A 16,458-nucleotide genomic window follows, 5' to 3' on the forward strand; every position below is an offset into this window, starting at 1 on the left:
AAAATTTGCCCAAATATTTTCAGGAAACTCAAGGTAAGTATTAGATTGACACAGTACATTGATGTGCTCTGGAATGGCAAGGAGGGGTTTGAGGTGCAGCACATGAAGGGCAGAAAAAAGAAATACACAGTAAATCTTGAAAAAAGGATATGCATTTGTGGTTACTTTCAAATGTCAGGTCTGCCTTGTTGTCATGCTATTGCAACAATTTACAAGAGTGGAAGAAAGGTAGATGACTACATAGAAAAGTGCTACTGGATTGAGACATTCAACAAAATTTATGAGCATTGTCTCCAGCCTGTTCTAGGAGAAGAAAACTGGCTTGTGTCTCAAAATCCTAGGCCAGTAGCACCTGGATACATTGCTATGCCAGGAGCAAGGAAGAAAAACAATGGCAGGAGGAGAGAAGAGGGTGAAGCTCCAAAGGGAAAGAAAATGAGCAAGCATGGCATACAGATCACTTGTGGATCCTGTGGGCATAAGGGACACAATAAAAGTGGTTGTAAAATGAATGAAGATAGAACACAGAAAACTAAATCATATCTTGGGAAAAGAGGGAGAAAGCAAAGGGAAACAGAGGTACTACTATGATAATTGCTCTGTTTTTCTCACTTTTGAACTATGCTTATACATAATTACTAAGCTCTGTTCATTCATTTCTTTTGTTTGCAGCAAGCTCAGACTGATGGATCAGCTTCAGCTAGGTCTAAAGCTCCAAGAGGTAGAGCAAGAACTAGAACAGCAGCAAGATCTCAAGCTGGCACATCAGGATCTCAACCTACATCATCAACATTCAGAGCTCCTGGAGTGGCAAGCAGCTCTAATCCTAGTGCAAGCACATCTGCTGGGAGAGGAGGAGGGAGAGGATCAAGGAGAGGATCAGGAAGAGGTTCAGGGAGAGGATCGGGTGGAGGGTTTGCTCCCTACTTCAATGCTAGTGGCAACTACTGAAGATGTTTTCCACCTAACTGTGGTAATGGCAGCTACTGTAATGCTAGTGGTCTGGATGTCACTTTTGAACTATGTGCAATTGGTACTATGTACTCCTGTTATCTTGACGTTTGGCTCTCACTTTTGAACCATGTAATGCTGGAATTATGAACTAGTTCTCAAGCTTGTCAAGCAGTATATATGCTGCCAACTTGATATGATGCCAAAACATGTTGTCAGAAGCTCCAATTTGTACTGCTGAAAGCACTATTGCAATGAGTCATAACTAGGCATCGACTTGTCGATGAGTCGTAACTAGGCATCGACTTGTCGATGAGTCGTAACTAGGCATCCACTTGTCGATGAGTCGTAACTAGTCATCGACTTGTCGATGAGTCGTAACTAGGCATCGACTTGTCGATGAGTCATAACTTGGCATCGACTTGTCGATGGAGTCGTAACTAGGCATCGACAAGTCGATGACTCAAAATATGCATACTGCCAAGAGCACTCTACAAATGCTGCCAAAAGCCATTTTGTTGCCACTCTCATTTGGCATTTCCATTTGCAGTCACAGAACATATGTTGCCAACATGATCACTTTCATTTTCATTTCAAACATCAATTACATTATATTTCAATACCACTCATATCCATTACATTGCAAAATAAACCAGGAACAAACTTCTAATCTGTCCTATCAGAACTACTGAACTAGAAGAAACCCTACAACTAAACCAGCAACAAAGAGCACCATGCCATAAAACAGAGACTTATACATCTGCATCTCATCTTTCCTATCACATTTGCCTCTCATTCTGCAAGTAAAGCTTCTTTCTTCTCCAATTCCTCTCTCGGTAAACCAACCTCTCCTTCCCTTGAATGCCTAGCAAGCTCATCCTCCAGCCTCCACACTTTATCCCGTAGATCCCCTAGCAATTGACGAAGAAATGGCGTCGTGGGGGTGTCATGCCAGTCGATGAAGCCATGCTGCTCAGCTCATGAACCAAAAACAGAGATTGAGACAAAAAAACAGAGAACAAGAGGACAGGTGACGAATCAGGCATACCTGAGAGTCCACGCAGGAATAGTATCTCCTGCCAGGGTTCGCCGGACTCCAGGATATCCAGCGCGGTGCCTTCCTGCCGCAGCGAGCGCAAATCACCGTCGGCTCGTAATCCATCGCTTGCTCACGATAGGGCACCGGAGATCTTGCTGCCCCGCCTCTCCTTCGAAGCCCACCACCGCGAGAAGACGATGAATCGGCGGAGGAGAAAGACATGGTGGGGCGCGGCGGCGGCGGCGCCGGCAATCGCCACACTCTGTCGCCAAGCGCAGCCGACGAACCCTAGCTTCGTTCCCCACCCTCGCATGCGCTTCTTATAACAAAAACAGAGATGAGAGAGATAGCCAGATAGGTAACCCACGTGGACCAAAATAAGTACCAAACCCGGCCTACCGCCCTGCCACGTCACCTAATCCTCTCATTAGGACTAAAACGACTGGGATTAGAGAGTTCAGGATACATACTTCCGGGATTTGGAGGTTGGGGTTTAAAATCGACGACGGCGTACGAGTTCAGGGTTTAAAACAGACTTTACCCCATAAAAGTATGAAGCTGCCACTATTCAACATGTAAATGACCTACGGGAGATTAGTTACATGTTTAACGGACAAATCAACGTGGGGATTAGGATTGGGAGCATCTCGCCAAAAAGGAAAGAAAGAAGGATCATAGCTGTATAAGCCCGTCATCCAGGGGCGTACTACACGACGAAGTTCAGCCCATCCAGGGCTACCGTCATCATCGTCCTACTCGTCATCCTCATCGCCTTCTTCTTCTTGTTCTTCCTCTGCCTCTTCTTGGTCTGCATCCACCACTGCTATGGCGACACCTCCTACTCGGCCACCAGACTCCCGATAGGCGCCGCCGCGGCGCGCTCGCGACGACAGCAGCGCGGGCTCGAGCCGGCCGTCGACCTTGAGACCCTCCCGACCATGGCGTACGCCGACGTTAAGGAGCACAAGGCCGTCAAAGGCGCTCTGGAGTGCGCCGTCTGCCTCAGCGAGTTTGACGACGACGAGACGCTCCGCCTCCTGCCCAAGTGCTCCCACGTCTTCCACCCGGACTGCATCGACACCTGGCTTGCCTCCCACATCACCTGCCCGGTCTGCCGCGCGAACCTCGTCCCCAACGACACCGACTTTCCGGCCACCGGCGATGAGCTGTCGAGCGTCCATCCCGCTTCGCAGCCGCCGCAAGAAGTGCCACCGCCAGCTTCTGCAACGGAGGCAGCACCCACCGTCGTCATCGACGCGGAGGAGAGCGGGGACGAGAGGATCATACGGGAAGAGACGGACGAACTGGCGTGCATCGGCAGCCTGAAACGCGCGCTGCGCTCCAAGTCCAGCCGCGCGCCCACGCATTTCTCGCGTTCGCACTCGACTGGGCACTCGCTCGCTGCGCGAGCCAGCATCTGCACCGGCCCCGGCGCCGGCGTCAAGAGGTTCACGCTGCGGCTGCCCGAGCCGGAGCACGCGGGCAGACTACGGCGCATGAAGAGCCTCGTCGCGTTCACTGCCGGCCGCCAGGGCAGCACGTACCGTTCACTCCGACTATGCGGCGAGCCGGCGACGGCAGCTGCCGCAGCGGCACGAGCGGCCGGCTGGGCCAGTCAGGCCGGTGGCCATCTTTCTTGTCGCGGACTTTCTCCGCGGCGTGGGGGGCGAGGTCCACCCGGAGTGCCGAGTTGGACGGCTCGAGCAAGGGCGGGAAGCCGGCCGGCGCCGGCGGCAGGTCAGTGGACTGCAAAGACCACTAGACCAGGCGTGCGCTGCTGACAACGTGTTTAATTTGACCGGGCCTTCCGTTGCGGTCAAATGGTGTGTCACTCCAGCGAGAACCAAGGGTTTTTCTTTTTTCCTTACTTTTTTCACCCAAAAAACCGCTTTCCAAATAATCTCAGAAATTTCAGATTTTTTAGTCTGAAATATTCAAACAAATTTTGAATTCAAATAAGTAGTTTTGTTGCTTGGGCTGTAATTTAGGAGTTTCAACTTAACTAGCATGTGCATTTGGGTTGTTGGCATATGTCGGCTACATATTGGATGTTTCTCCAGACATGTTTAGTGGGCAAACGGCTGCCCATTAGCGCTCAACGGCAGCCGGCCATTTTAGGAAACTTGTTTGCCTTCCTGATTAGGAATGTTATTTTCACCTGGTCTCTCTTCTCAGGATGCTTTAAGGGTGCCGCTAGGGATTAGAATATTGATCCCTAACATTTCAGCAGAGCAGTTTGCTAAGGACGTGACTCGAATATAGAGGCACGTGTCCTTGCTAAACACGCTTTAGGGCTTCCTCTAGGGCTTTTGACCAATAAATTGAAGTGTGTTTAGTCTCAAAAAAGTCAAGCATAGGTTGAGCTAGCTCTCTAACTACTATTGCACACAAAATTCAAAAGATTGTAGGTTGAACTCGCTGCAAGAGCATTAATTAGTTAGAATTGGGGATACTGAGATAGCACAAAATGTTGTGAGATTCTGGAGTGCCCTTGAAAGAAAATGCTAAGTTATAGTATAGTTATATGATTCGATTCAACTCGTGAGCTCCTCTGCTGTAAATAGAATAGTTTATTTACTTGAAATATAGTAGGCTCAGTTCATAAATTGAGACATGGGTGCTCTAACTAAGGGATGTTGCAACCGTGTAAATGAGCAATTTCTTATCATGTTCTAGAAGCTGTAAGCCTACAACTACATTTCTTATCTCTGAACTTTTGGTGAGCTTTTTTTTTACTCTGAACTTGTCGTGAGCTGGTGTCATGTCCCCAGCGAGACGCGATGGTCCAATATTTTTAAATACAAGTTTGAACATTTAAACAAAATCATAAACATTTTTATACACATGCAAACATTTTTTTAGTGTTGCAGCAATTTTTATTAAATGACATGAACTTTTTCCATTTTATTTATGAACATTCCCTAAAACTGTGCATACCATTTTTAGAATTTAAAAAAGTATAATTCTCGTATTTTTAAGCATGGGAATATTTTAAGAATGTCAACAAACATTTCTTGATGAAACAAGCATTTTGAAGAAAAATGTAGGAACCACTGTTATACAGTACAAGAATGTTTTTAGAATGTGTGGTGAAGGTTTTTAAAACTTGAAAGTGACGTAATATATATATATATATATATATATATATATATATATATATATATATAGTGTTACTATTCATCACCCAAGGTGCAGAATAATTTATTCTTCATCCGAGGTAATCTTACGATCATTTCATAATTAAATTACATTTCGAATTCAAATAGTTACATTCCTATTGATTCACTACATAAAAATTTGACATAAGAAAATAAAAATATAGGTTTTCAAATATTTATATTTCTGTTGATTGACTACTTAAAATTTTACATAAGAAAATAAAAAATATAGGTCATAAGACAAGAAAATTTGCAGTTTATGTGTATTTTAGACTATGTTTTTACGTTTGTAATTTTACATAACATGAAATATTTTTTACGGCGATTATACATTTTCTTACGGTCTCTTTTTGCGTCGGAAATAAGACAAAACTTACGGAATGTAAAATTACTGTGCATTGATGGTAAAATAGAGGGGGTGAAGAATAAATATTCCTCACCCAGGGTGACGAATAGCGCGACCCTATATATATCCGTAAGTTTTGTCTTATTTCCGACGCAAAAAAGAACCGTAAGAAAATATATAATCACCGTAAAAAATATTTTATGTTATGTAAAATTACAAACGTAATAATATAGTCTAAAATACACACACACACACACACACACACACACACACATATATATATATATATATATATATATATTCGTGAAATTTTCATATATAACTAAACAAGGGAACTAATGAAGAACGGACAAAGAATGAACCACGCTTGAGGCGAGGCGTACTTCTGTAATTGCGAACGGCAACTGTTTTTTTCTTCGGGGAACATCATACAAAAGGGACCTCCTATTTAACGCACAGGTCGATGCATAGCGACCAAACGCGCAAGTCACATCTACCTCATGCTCGTAGAGGCCCAGCCTATTTACACGTTTTATTGACTTGTTAGTGCGTGAGGCTTGAGTTGAGTGTTATTCCCCCGAAACCTCTAAAAAGCAGGAAAATGGAAAAATAATAGAAAAATAAAGAATTAGATAAATGTTCCAACTTAAAAAAATGTTCATGGATTAAAAAAAATTCGTATTTAAGAAAACAATTTCCTGGATGGAAAAAGCGTTCATGAATTCAATAAAATTACAAAAAACAATTAAATTTTTTTTTGAATTTGAAAAATATTGGTGATTACAAATATTGTTAATGATTAATTTTTTTTTCACAAATTCTAAATATGCTCATGACATAAAAGAAACATTCATGAATTTGAAAAACGTTTGCAATTTCAAAATTTTACGTGAATTCAAAAAATGTCACAAACTGTAAAGAATTTTCGGAGTTTCAGGACATGTTCAGAATTTTTAACTTGTTCCCGCATTTAAAAACTTTCTGTATATTATAAAAAAGTTCCAGAATTTTAAAATCATTTGTGTATGTAAAAATAAGCATGATTTTTAGAAAAGTTCATGAATTTGAAAAAACTTCACAAAGTCAAAAAGTTTCATGAGTTTGAAAAAAGGACCTCAATTTTAAGAAAGAAAAACTAAAAGGTGAAAGAAAAATAAAAAGGTAAAGAAGGAAAAAAACGGTTCAAGTAAGGTTCTATATCCTTCGCAAAACCAATGGGCGATAAAAAAACCGAAATGGGTTGGCCAATATGGACGGCGAGGCACACGGGAGGGTATGTGGTAGATCTCTATCCAATGATCTACGTGCGAAATAGGAAGGTGCCACAACCCGAATTGGGCAGAAGTACTACATGCTAGAACTTTCCCAAAACCGGTGGAGAGACAAAATTTGAACTAGGCCAGCCCATACAGAGGATGAGGTGCATTGGAGGGTACGTGGTAGGTCCTACCTACACACGACAGGGTAAGTGGCCATCCAATAGGAACTAGAACCAAAACTTGCCAGAAGTAGTATGTGCAAGAACCCCAAAACCAGTGGGGAGATAAAAGCCGAAATGGGTCTGCCCAAATAAAGGACAAGGTGTGCGAGAGGGGTACGTGGTAGGTCGCTGATCAATGATCTACTCGTGAAATAGAAAGCGGCCATGCAAAAGAAACTTGAACCAGAACTGGCTAGAAATAGTACATGCTAGGTCTTGCATGATGATTTTAGTTAACGAGCGTGGCAACTCTACTGTTGTTCTGTTTTTCGCCAAAAAATTGTTGCGCTTGCATACTAAAATTGCAATGCTCGCGACATTAAGATTGCAATCAAAACATACGCAATCTTTCCATCCCTCCCAGCAAACATTTGCTAATTATAATTACTAACAATTTTTCTATAGTAGTATTAGGTGCTTAGTTTATTGCAGGGTGTCTAATTAAGTGTTTGTCCTCTATAATATACACTAGATGAAACCGCGCGCGTTGCTACGGGATGTTTGGTTAATATTTTTTAGAGATTGCATCAAGTATAATTAGGATTATTTTGAGAATATTGAGTAGGTTGCTAACTTGTGCAATCAAAACTAGAGTATTGCTCCTGAATGATCAACACATTGAGTTGTTTACGAAGCTCAAAATAATAGTTGCGTCTATAATGATAAAAAAGGAGTTTCTTGTTTGCTGTGCAATTTCCCCCTTAAGTATATTTGAACAAAATCCATGCATAAAATCACTGGCTCTAAACTGTTTCTTGCGTACCTGGTTTTGCTCAATAGTAAAACATCTTAATCAATAATGAACTTGGACAGTCAGCTTCTTTCTACTTGCACACAAATAAGCCAAATATCTTGACAAGATGACTACCGAAAGAGAAACTACAACCCTTTAGTACAATAAGCATGAAAATATAACATGAGAATTACAAACATAATCTGCATGCTGCAAAACAAATACAACATGGAGAGATAAATTTTGTGCACTTTCAGATTACAATATGAATGCAGACAACTACCTACAAATCATTGGATGTCGTGGCTTACACCATCAGAGTAAACACAATATTATCTCGGTACACAGCTCAGTGATACCTACTTACAAATCCTTCTATTGGCACGCATTGAACTGAGATACTAATACTCTATGGCCATGTGGGACAAAACATCTAAACCTCCCTACCTCTTGAAAGAACATAGGAGTATATATCAAGTCAAATTAAGAAGTATTCAATGAAATGCAAGAGAATGGGAAACATGCTTAACAAAAGTATATAGCATAATTTCTCTAATAGAAATATCCAGTAAGACGGCTTCAGAGGTCTTAATAGCATACTTCTCGAAGCTAATTAAACAGGCTTAGAATTTTGAAAACCAACCCTGCACAGAAAAATGCTTCGGTTATTATATCTCACAATATAAACTTCTCAATGTTTAACCATCCATAGTGCAAAACTGGGAGGCGAATGTAGGTTCATATTCACAATATATGATTAGCCGGTTTTTGAAGTACATGCATGCCTCGCCCTTCATGGATTTCAAAAAAAAAAGTGGAAAAAATGATGGTAAGATAGCTAAGGTCTTACGTGCATTTGATAATTTCGTCTAATGAGAAAAAGAAAAACAAACACATGCCCTGGAACGTCACCTTGGTCGCCTTCTTCGACACAGGTTTCGCCGGAATGATCTGCGTCACCTCCTTGGCGATCAGCCAGTCACTCGGGTACAAAATCATGCAGGTGATGATCACTGATCAGTACCACTTTTATAACTCTATCAGGTGGTACGAATAGAGTCACTGCCTCCGGTACCGGCTAGGCCAACACCCTCACATGCAAGCAGCATACATGAATTAGAAACCACCTATAATTAATTCCCTGACAGACCACACCATGCAGATTAGTATATCTCTTACTACATGCAGATTAGTCTCCAGAATAGGGGCATTCAATAAAACTGATTTTACATTGAAAAGTATATCTCTTAGTACTACCTGCCCAAGAATCTTCTTCTGATTAAATGTTGACGTCGTCCAAACTCTCGTGGTGAAATTTTTGAACAAAATGCCTTCAGCAAAATAAAATAAACGATCTCTCACCTTATCAAACTCTAGATGCTCACGATTCCAAAAGACCAAACAAATTTTGGGTCAAATCTTCCAATGACGCAGCAAAAGGGGTCATCGCAGATCGCAGCTCCGTGCCGACGAAAGCAGCAATCGCTGGGGTCAGCCAGGTCAGATGCGGAGTATTGAACGTTGGAGTAGAAAAATGTATTGAATTTTTTTTAGACGTGTATTAGAAAAATGTTGTTGACATATACAAAAATGTAGGATAATAACCAAAAGGACAAACAAAGCTAAAATAAACAAAACAAAAAGGAAATGCATAAAACAAAGAAACAAAATGCAAAAAAGAATGAAAAAGAAGGAAAAGACTGAGAAGAAAATATAAAAGAAAAAAGAAAAAAACGACTCGAATCGCCTCAAGTAGGACCCGTCCCTACTACTTACCACGAGTGGGACTTGGGCGAAGTGGCTAGCAGCACCAGCGATGTTCCAGGAGACCAGGGATCGGTCCCTGCTTCACACTGCCCATTCAATGCAGGGGAGGAAAAACCTTCCGCGAGAGTTGCTACAGTCTCACTTAATGTGAGACATACCACTCGCGCACCCTACCAGCCGCCCTTAGGGCATATACAATGGCATCTCCTCAGAAGTCTGTAACACATGCCATATAGGATTTTTATCTAGGTGGAGGTGAGAGAATCAGGAGAGAGAACGAGGGTGTCTATAATTCTACAGATGGTCGATAGCCCACAAAAGACGCTCCTTATAGACAGGGTTTTGCCGTTGTATGCTTAGGCGTCGTCAATTTGCTAACTGCCCTGCCAAACCATCGTTCCGATGTTTCATGATGGAATACAAGATTTATTTTCTCTTCCTAATTTTGCCGGAGCTACAGACGGAAAATAGACAATCTTTTGTACAAGGGGTCTTTACTGCTGTCTACATATGATTGCTACAGACAGGATTGTCTAAACTAATGTACATGCCCTTATGTCTGGATTGATCGGCACTTCCAAACCAGCCCATCTATGGGTTGGATATGAAGATGTCCGGACACAGCGGGACACCTCCTCCACGTCACCCAGATCCCACATGCGATCACCCCCCGTATCTTTCTCTCAACTGCCTGACGCCCCGACTCCGATCCAGCTCGCATGCCCGCCACATACCATGGACCACTTCGCCCCGATCTAGCCCGCCCAACATAGACTCACCGATGGCCGCCGCCCTGCCGCCAGCAGCCGCCTCCCATCCAACCGTCGCCTTTCTTGAACCGACAGCTTGCCTCGCAGATGGCGTGCGACAGCGGAGCCATGGGTGGCCACGCTCCTGTCCGCGTCGCGGCGGTCATGCAGGTCACACGCAGAGCGGTGTGCACCCCACAGCCGTGTGGAGCACCGGCTGTACGCTCGAAGACTGGGACCATTGCGCCGATGCATGGCCGGACCCGTGGACTTACGTCTACGGCACAAGCTACTGTTGGATGTATGCACCATCGTGAACATAAAAGAGTATTACATCAGGCACATGAGTACTACATCGACACCATAAGACTGTGCATCGAGCTATCGAACGCGCTGGACTAATCGCTTCATTCCCATCAGGACGCCACCGGCTAGCTGCGTGCTTGATGTGTTGCGTCCACGCGTGGTCGTCGCCGGCTCCTGTGCTGCTGCGCTGTTGTGCTTGCTGTTGTTCGTGTGCGTCCACACCCGGACTATGCCGGCTGGCGCGGCTGTGTTGCGAGGGTGTGTTGCTGCCAGCTATCCCGAGACGCCCCTGTGGTTGAAATGCTTGAAAATAGGGAGGATCATATGGGGACTGTGTTTGTGTGCTCTAACAAATAATCTCTCCGTTCCAAAATAGATGACCCAATTTTATACTAATTTTGTAAAATTAGTATAAAGTTGGGTCATCTATTTTGGAACGGACGAAGTATGTGTTTGAGGCGGACACGCGCGACACTGACTGGACGCTTCCGTGAATGTTTAGGGAGGCATATTAGTCCATTGTGGTTATAGATGCTCTAAGCACTTGCATAGTATAAAGCCTAAGAGAACCTATAGTAGAGTTGCCATATAATCCCTCCGTTTCGAATTACTTATCGCAGAGATGGATGTATCTAGAAGTATTTTAATTTTAGATACATTCATTTCTGCGACGAGTAATTTGGAATGAAGGAAATATGAGCTTAATTGCCATAATAACGAAGAATATAATTTTGGGCCAAAATGATATTTTAGCAAAGTGGTATGTGGTTCCCGACCACCATAATTTATGGAGATCGCTTCACAAAAAACCTTGTAGCCTCCATATTTGTTGGCTGTGGAGGTCATCTATGGAGGTTGCTCCATACCCAACCTTCAGTGTGGGAGAATAACTTCAGCTTCTATGTCCTCGCGCCACGACCGGGATTTGAAGTCATGCGGCCTCCAACACACGACTTCATATTTAGAGGTTGCGGGATTGCTCCATACCGAACAGCCACCGCGGAAGAGAAAATTCAGCTTCTGCTTCCTCGCACCACGACTGGGATTCGAAGTTGCAAGTCCTCTAACCGACCACCGACGATCAATGACCCGACTGTTAATGCCCGTCTCACTAAATCGGATTCTTGTGGCGGCCCGTCGGAGGGAAGCCACACAACATCATCTCCTGGCTTGCGCGTGATAAGGCCAGAAGGTGCCATGTGAGCAGCCAGGAGGCACTGAGTGTGGCACGGTTTCTCATTGAAAAGCGTGCCCCTTGATGGTTGCGCGTCGCATTCCGCATCCTCAACTGTAAACTTAATGGAACCCATAGTGGCCTATAAAAGGTCAACAACCTCCCCTCTCTTCGCCATTTGAATTGAGTCGTCGTATCTCAATCCTCTCCTTATAGTTTTCTTAGAAAAGAAGGATGACCCCAACCTCTGCATCTAGGCGATGCGTACGGCCACTTTATTAATTATTTTCATAAGACCTTACAAAGCCATACAACAGCAAGACTAAAGCCACCATCTAAGCAACAATTGTCGCTACACCTATCCAAGTGATTAAGGGGCGCAAATAGTCTAGGCCTAATACCAAACAGACATCGCAGCCAAACCTAAACATTTAAGTCATGAGGTCCCAACCAGGACGCCTATCGGGTATGGGGCACCTACCAGTCCGGCGCACTCCTCAACCAGGACGCCTGCCGAGTATGAGGATGCCGCAGCTACCTGCCACCAATCCATCTTCAGAGCTGTACTGTTGCATTTACCGTGCCAGGTCTCTCCGCCATCGACGCCACCACGACGCCCGACAGCGTCGTCCTCCTGCGCGAGTCCATCCTCCCACAGCGAACTCCGAATCTGCACTGCGCCACACCGTCAAGATCCGTCGCCATCAGTGTGTAGGATGAATCACCGCTCCACCAAAGAATCCGTCCTCTGGTCCCTCGATCACGTGTGTACCTCCAAGAATGACGCCCCCAAGGAAGGAACGACACCAGAGCGCCGCCGTCATCCGATCATCCGATCTAGGGTTTCCCCCGGAGGTAGCAGAGAGTGGCCTTGAACTTCTCCATGGCGATGCCTTCAAGAAGGGAACGGCGCAGATAGCACCGCCACCGCCGACCTTAGCAGACACCGAAGGCAAGTTTTCACCCAGATCAGTTCGAAGGGATCCAACTCTCGTGCACGGGCCCCCGTCACAACCAGCACCACCAGGCAGAACCCTGGAGCACCGGTAGATCAGCGAGCCGCCGGCACCACCGCATCCAGATCGCTGGCCACGCCGGGCCGCCGCCATTCCCCGCGCCGTCCGGGTTAGAGACGGAGCCGCCGATCGCGCACAGGGACCACCGCCGCCTGCACACGCCGGAGCGCCGCCGAGAGCCCAACGCCTCCCACCGCTTGCCGAGGGCCGCCGCCGCGCGACCCAAGCGGACTCCCACGCACACCAGAGAAAACCGCGAGCGTGAGCCCTGCCGTCGCCCCCAAGCCCGCGTCGGCGCGCCCCGCCTCCAGCGTGCCGCCAAAAACCGCCGCGATCCGCCCGCACCAGATCCAGCGAGGCGTGGGAAAAGAGATCCCGCCGCCGCCGATGCTGACCGGGCTTTGCCTGGCGGCGTGCCCCGGCGGCCGCGAGGAGGAGAGGTCGGGGGAGGGATGATCCTCTCCTTATAGTAAGATGAGTTGTCCTTCATCTTCAACTTTGGGATAATGAGATCAAGTCGAAGGAGTCGGATACCTTGGCGTGGTATGAGACCAATATCATACGATCCTGGACCTCCCCACGGTGGTGGATGAGGATGCCATGGCCGCGCCCATCCCATTTCTCGTCCCATGCTTATCCCAGCACCCTTCATTGCACTCGGGAAAGTATGCAGTGCTCCCAGCCTTGGGGTACTTCCAGTGCTCCAATGTCAAAAAGCATTTTTAAATGTTTCAAAAAATTCCAGAAAAAAATGAGAATGTTCACAAGAAATGTCACTACATCCCATAAAATATTTAGGTCCAACATCGAAATGTACATTGAGAAACACAAAAGAAAAATATAGATCTAAATAGTATCAATGTTGCTATTGTCTCTTCTTTACACTATTCATCCTAAATTTCACATTTTTGTTTCTCAATGTGTGATCCGAGTTTGGACCTGAAACTTTTAGGGCTTGTAGTCACATTTATTATGAACATTCAGAATTTTTTTCAGAATTTTTTGAAATATTAAAAAAAATGTTTATTGACATTGGAATACCGAGTAAGGCTGGGAGCACCGGCTATTTTCCCATTGCACTCATACCCATCCTAGCATTGCCGACCGCGGACCCGATCATCGAGGCGGAATCCTAGGACATACCGGCCCTGGTTGAAGCATTCGTCAATGCCCCCTGCAATGCCACAAACGTCAAATTTTGCTGCACCGCACAATCTGTCTGTCAACAAGTAGTTTAGTTTAATTATAGTTTTATGAATGTGAAGTCGTGACTTTTCCCCTCCTATGCATGAATTTGTTTTTTTAGAAAAGGAGGATAACCCCCGGCCTCTGCATCTGGGAGATGCATGCAGCCATTTTATTTATTATTCTCGAGGACCTTATAAAGTATTATAACAATATGCCTGAATCCACCATCTTGGCAACATATGCCGCTACTCCTATCCAAATGATGAAGGCATGCTAGCTGGGCCACTACCCAGACCACTCATCTAAGCCTAACATCAAAATGATGAAGGGGTGCTAGCTGGGCCACTACCCAGACCACTCACCTAAGCCTAACATCAAAAGTCAGAAGCCCCAGCCGAGCCACATACTGGGTCTGGGGTACAAACCGGTCCAACGCACTCTTGTGTCGTCGCCGCCATCTTCCACAGGTTCGTCTTCAGATCAAAAATTGAGCCTTCTACCTTGTCAGGCCACTCAGCCATCGACGTCACCATGACACCAGACAGCTTCGTCCTCCTGCGCGAGTCCATCGTCACACATCGAACGCCGAATCTCCACCGCGCCACGCCGCCAAGATACGCCACCATCAATGAGTAGGATGAAGCACCGCTCTGCCGAGTCCGGCAGGGCTGCTGAAGACCAAGCACCGTGGAAGAAGGACTCCGAGGCTGAGCACATAGGCGGCAGAGCGCCAACGCACCGCCACCAGACGAACTCCGACCACGCCACCAACCGCCGCCAAGCAACCAAAGCATCACATCCACCCCAAGCTCACCACGAACGACACCCCCAAGAGGGTGACGACGCCCGGAGCGCCGCTCTCGCTCGATCAGGCAAGGATTTGGGCTTTCGCCCGGCATACGAGCTGGGTGGAAGGAAGAGGGAAAGGAGGCAACCTGGATGGCGCCTTCAAGAAGGTTATGACGCCCTCAGGCATTGCCGCCGTCGTGGCCAGCGCTTGGCCTCGGATTTCTCCGGAGCCACCTCCCACCTCCAGCCGCCAAACAGGTACAACTCCGCCGACAAAAAGGCCGCCCAAAGCAGGACCATCGGAGGCAGCCCTGGTTGAAGTAGACAGAGGCCTTCAGATCTGGATTGGGCGCCGCCGACCACGCCGGAGCCCGGACCAAGGCCGCCGCCCCGGCGTCCCATCCGCCGCCCGCAGCCGACGCAGCCAGAACCATGGTGACGGAGATCTAGGAGGCAGGATGGGGGACCTCAACCCCGCCCAAACTCGTCGGGCAGAAACCACCAGGCTGCAGCCTCGGGGCCTGCCGACGACGCTCCCGCGGCCGCCACCCGCACGGAGGCGCAACCTCAGATCCGTCACACGCCGCCTGCACCGCGCCACAGGGAGCCGAGCCTCCCCCACTGCGATTCCCAACCCAGCGTCCGAACTACGCCGCCGGAAACCGAACGCGCCCGCGCCGCGCCTTGCGCGCCCTACCCACGCCGTCCCGAACACGGCAACCCTCGCCGGTGCGCGCACCCACGCGAGCGCCGCGCCGAGTCCCCGCCCGAACGAGCGGCCCGCGCCGCCCCTGCTCGAACTGGAGGAGGGAAGGGCCCCGCCGCCGCCGAGCCGCGCGGGCTTCTCCCGGCGACGTCCGCCGGCGGCAGCGAGGGAAGGAGGGGCCGGAGGGGCCTGCGCTGGCGGCGGCTAGGGTAATGCAATGTTAGCTTACATTAGTGTTGTAATCCTTTCAACTGAGTATGTGGTTACTAGGTTGATGCAACAAAAAAAAAGATATGGAGGCAGCCGTTTGACATCTTTGTGTTTGTGTATACGACAAGCTCTATATTCATATGAAGTGCACTCAATATGGCGGATGGCGATTGTAAATATGATGAATCTATTAAAGTTGATCCAAGTATACTTTTAGTAAAGGGAAGACGGAATCGTACTACACTCTACAAGCAAGTACGTTCTGCTCGAGATCTTGGAGACACCAATGCAGTGAGCCAATGACGTTGCGTCGATGCAAGGATGATTGAATTTTCCATGTGTACAATAGATCTTGTAGATGTGTTCTCAGTATTTCGTGGATGCATGCTGCACATGCACACCCTCACTATAAGGATGAGCACACCATGACACCAAAAGATATGTACAGCTAGGACAACAACATTTCGTGGATGCATTTGGGTGCCCCGGCATCGGCTTTAACAGTAAATTGAAAATATACTTTTTTTTTTCTAAAAAACATTTGTATTTTTTTAGCATCAAAGATGGTCGAGTGTATTAGGAGCGTGTAAAATTTCATGGGCAAATGATTTAATGGAGCTTTAGGCAAAATGAAAAGAACCCAAAAAATTGGCTGCCAAAGTTTTTTTTTTGTTGAGAAAATGCATTTTTCAGAAGTACCCACACAGAAACATGGATGTCGTCTGTCATCGCCGATTCCGAGGAACCAATATTGCGTCTTTGACCACACCATCATGCCACTAGGGGTATGAATAGTAGAAGAACCCATTGAGACAAATAAGTGTCCAAATTGTAGCCCATAGGCTC

This window comes from Triticum urartu, chromosome 3, assembly GCF_003073215.2.
Source record: "Triticum urartu cultivar G1812 chromosome 3, Tu2.1, whole genome shotgun sequence".
Lineage (NCBI taxonomy): Eukaryota > Viridiplantae > Streptophyta > Magnoliopsida > Poales > Poaceae > Triticum > Triticum urartu.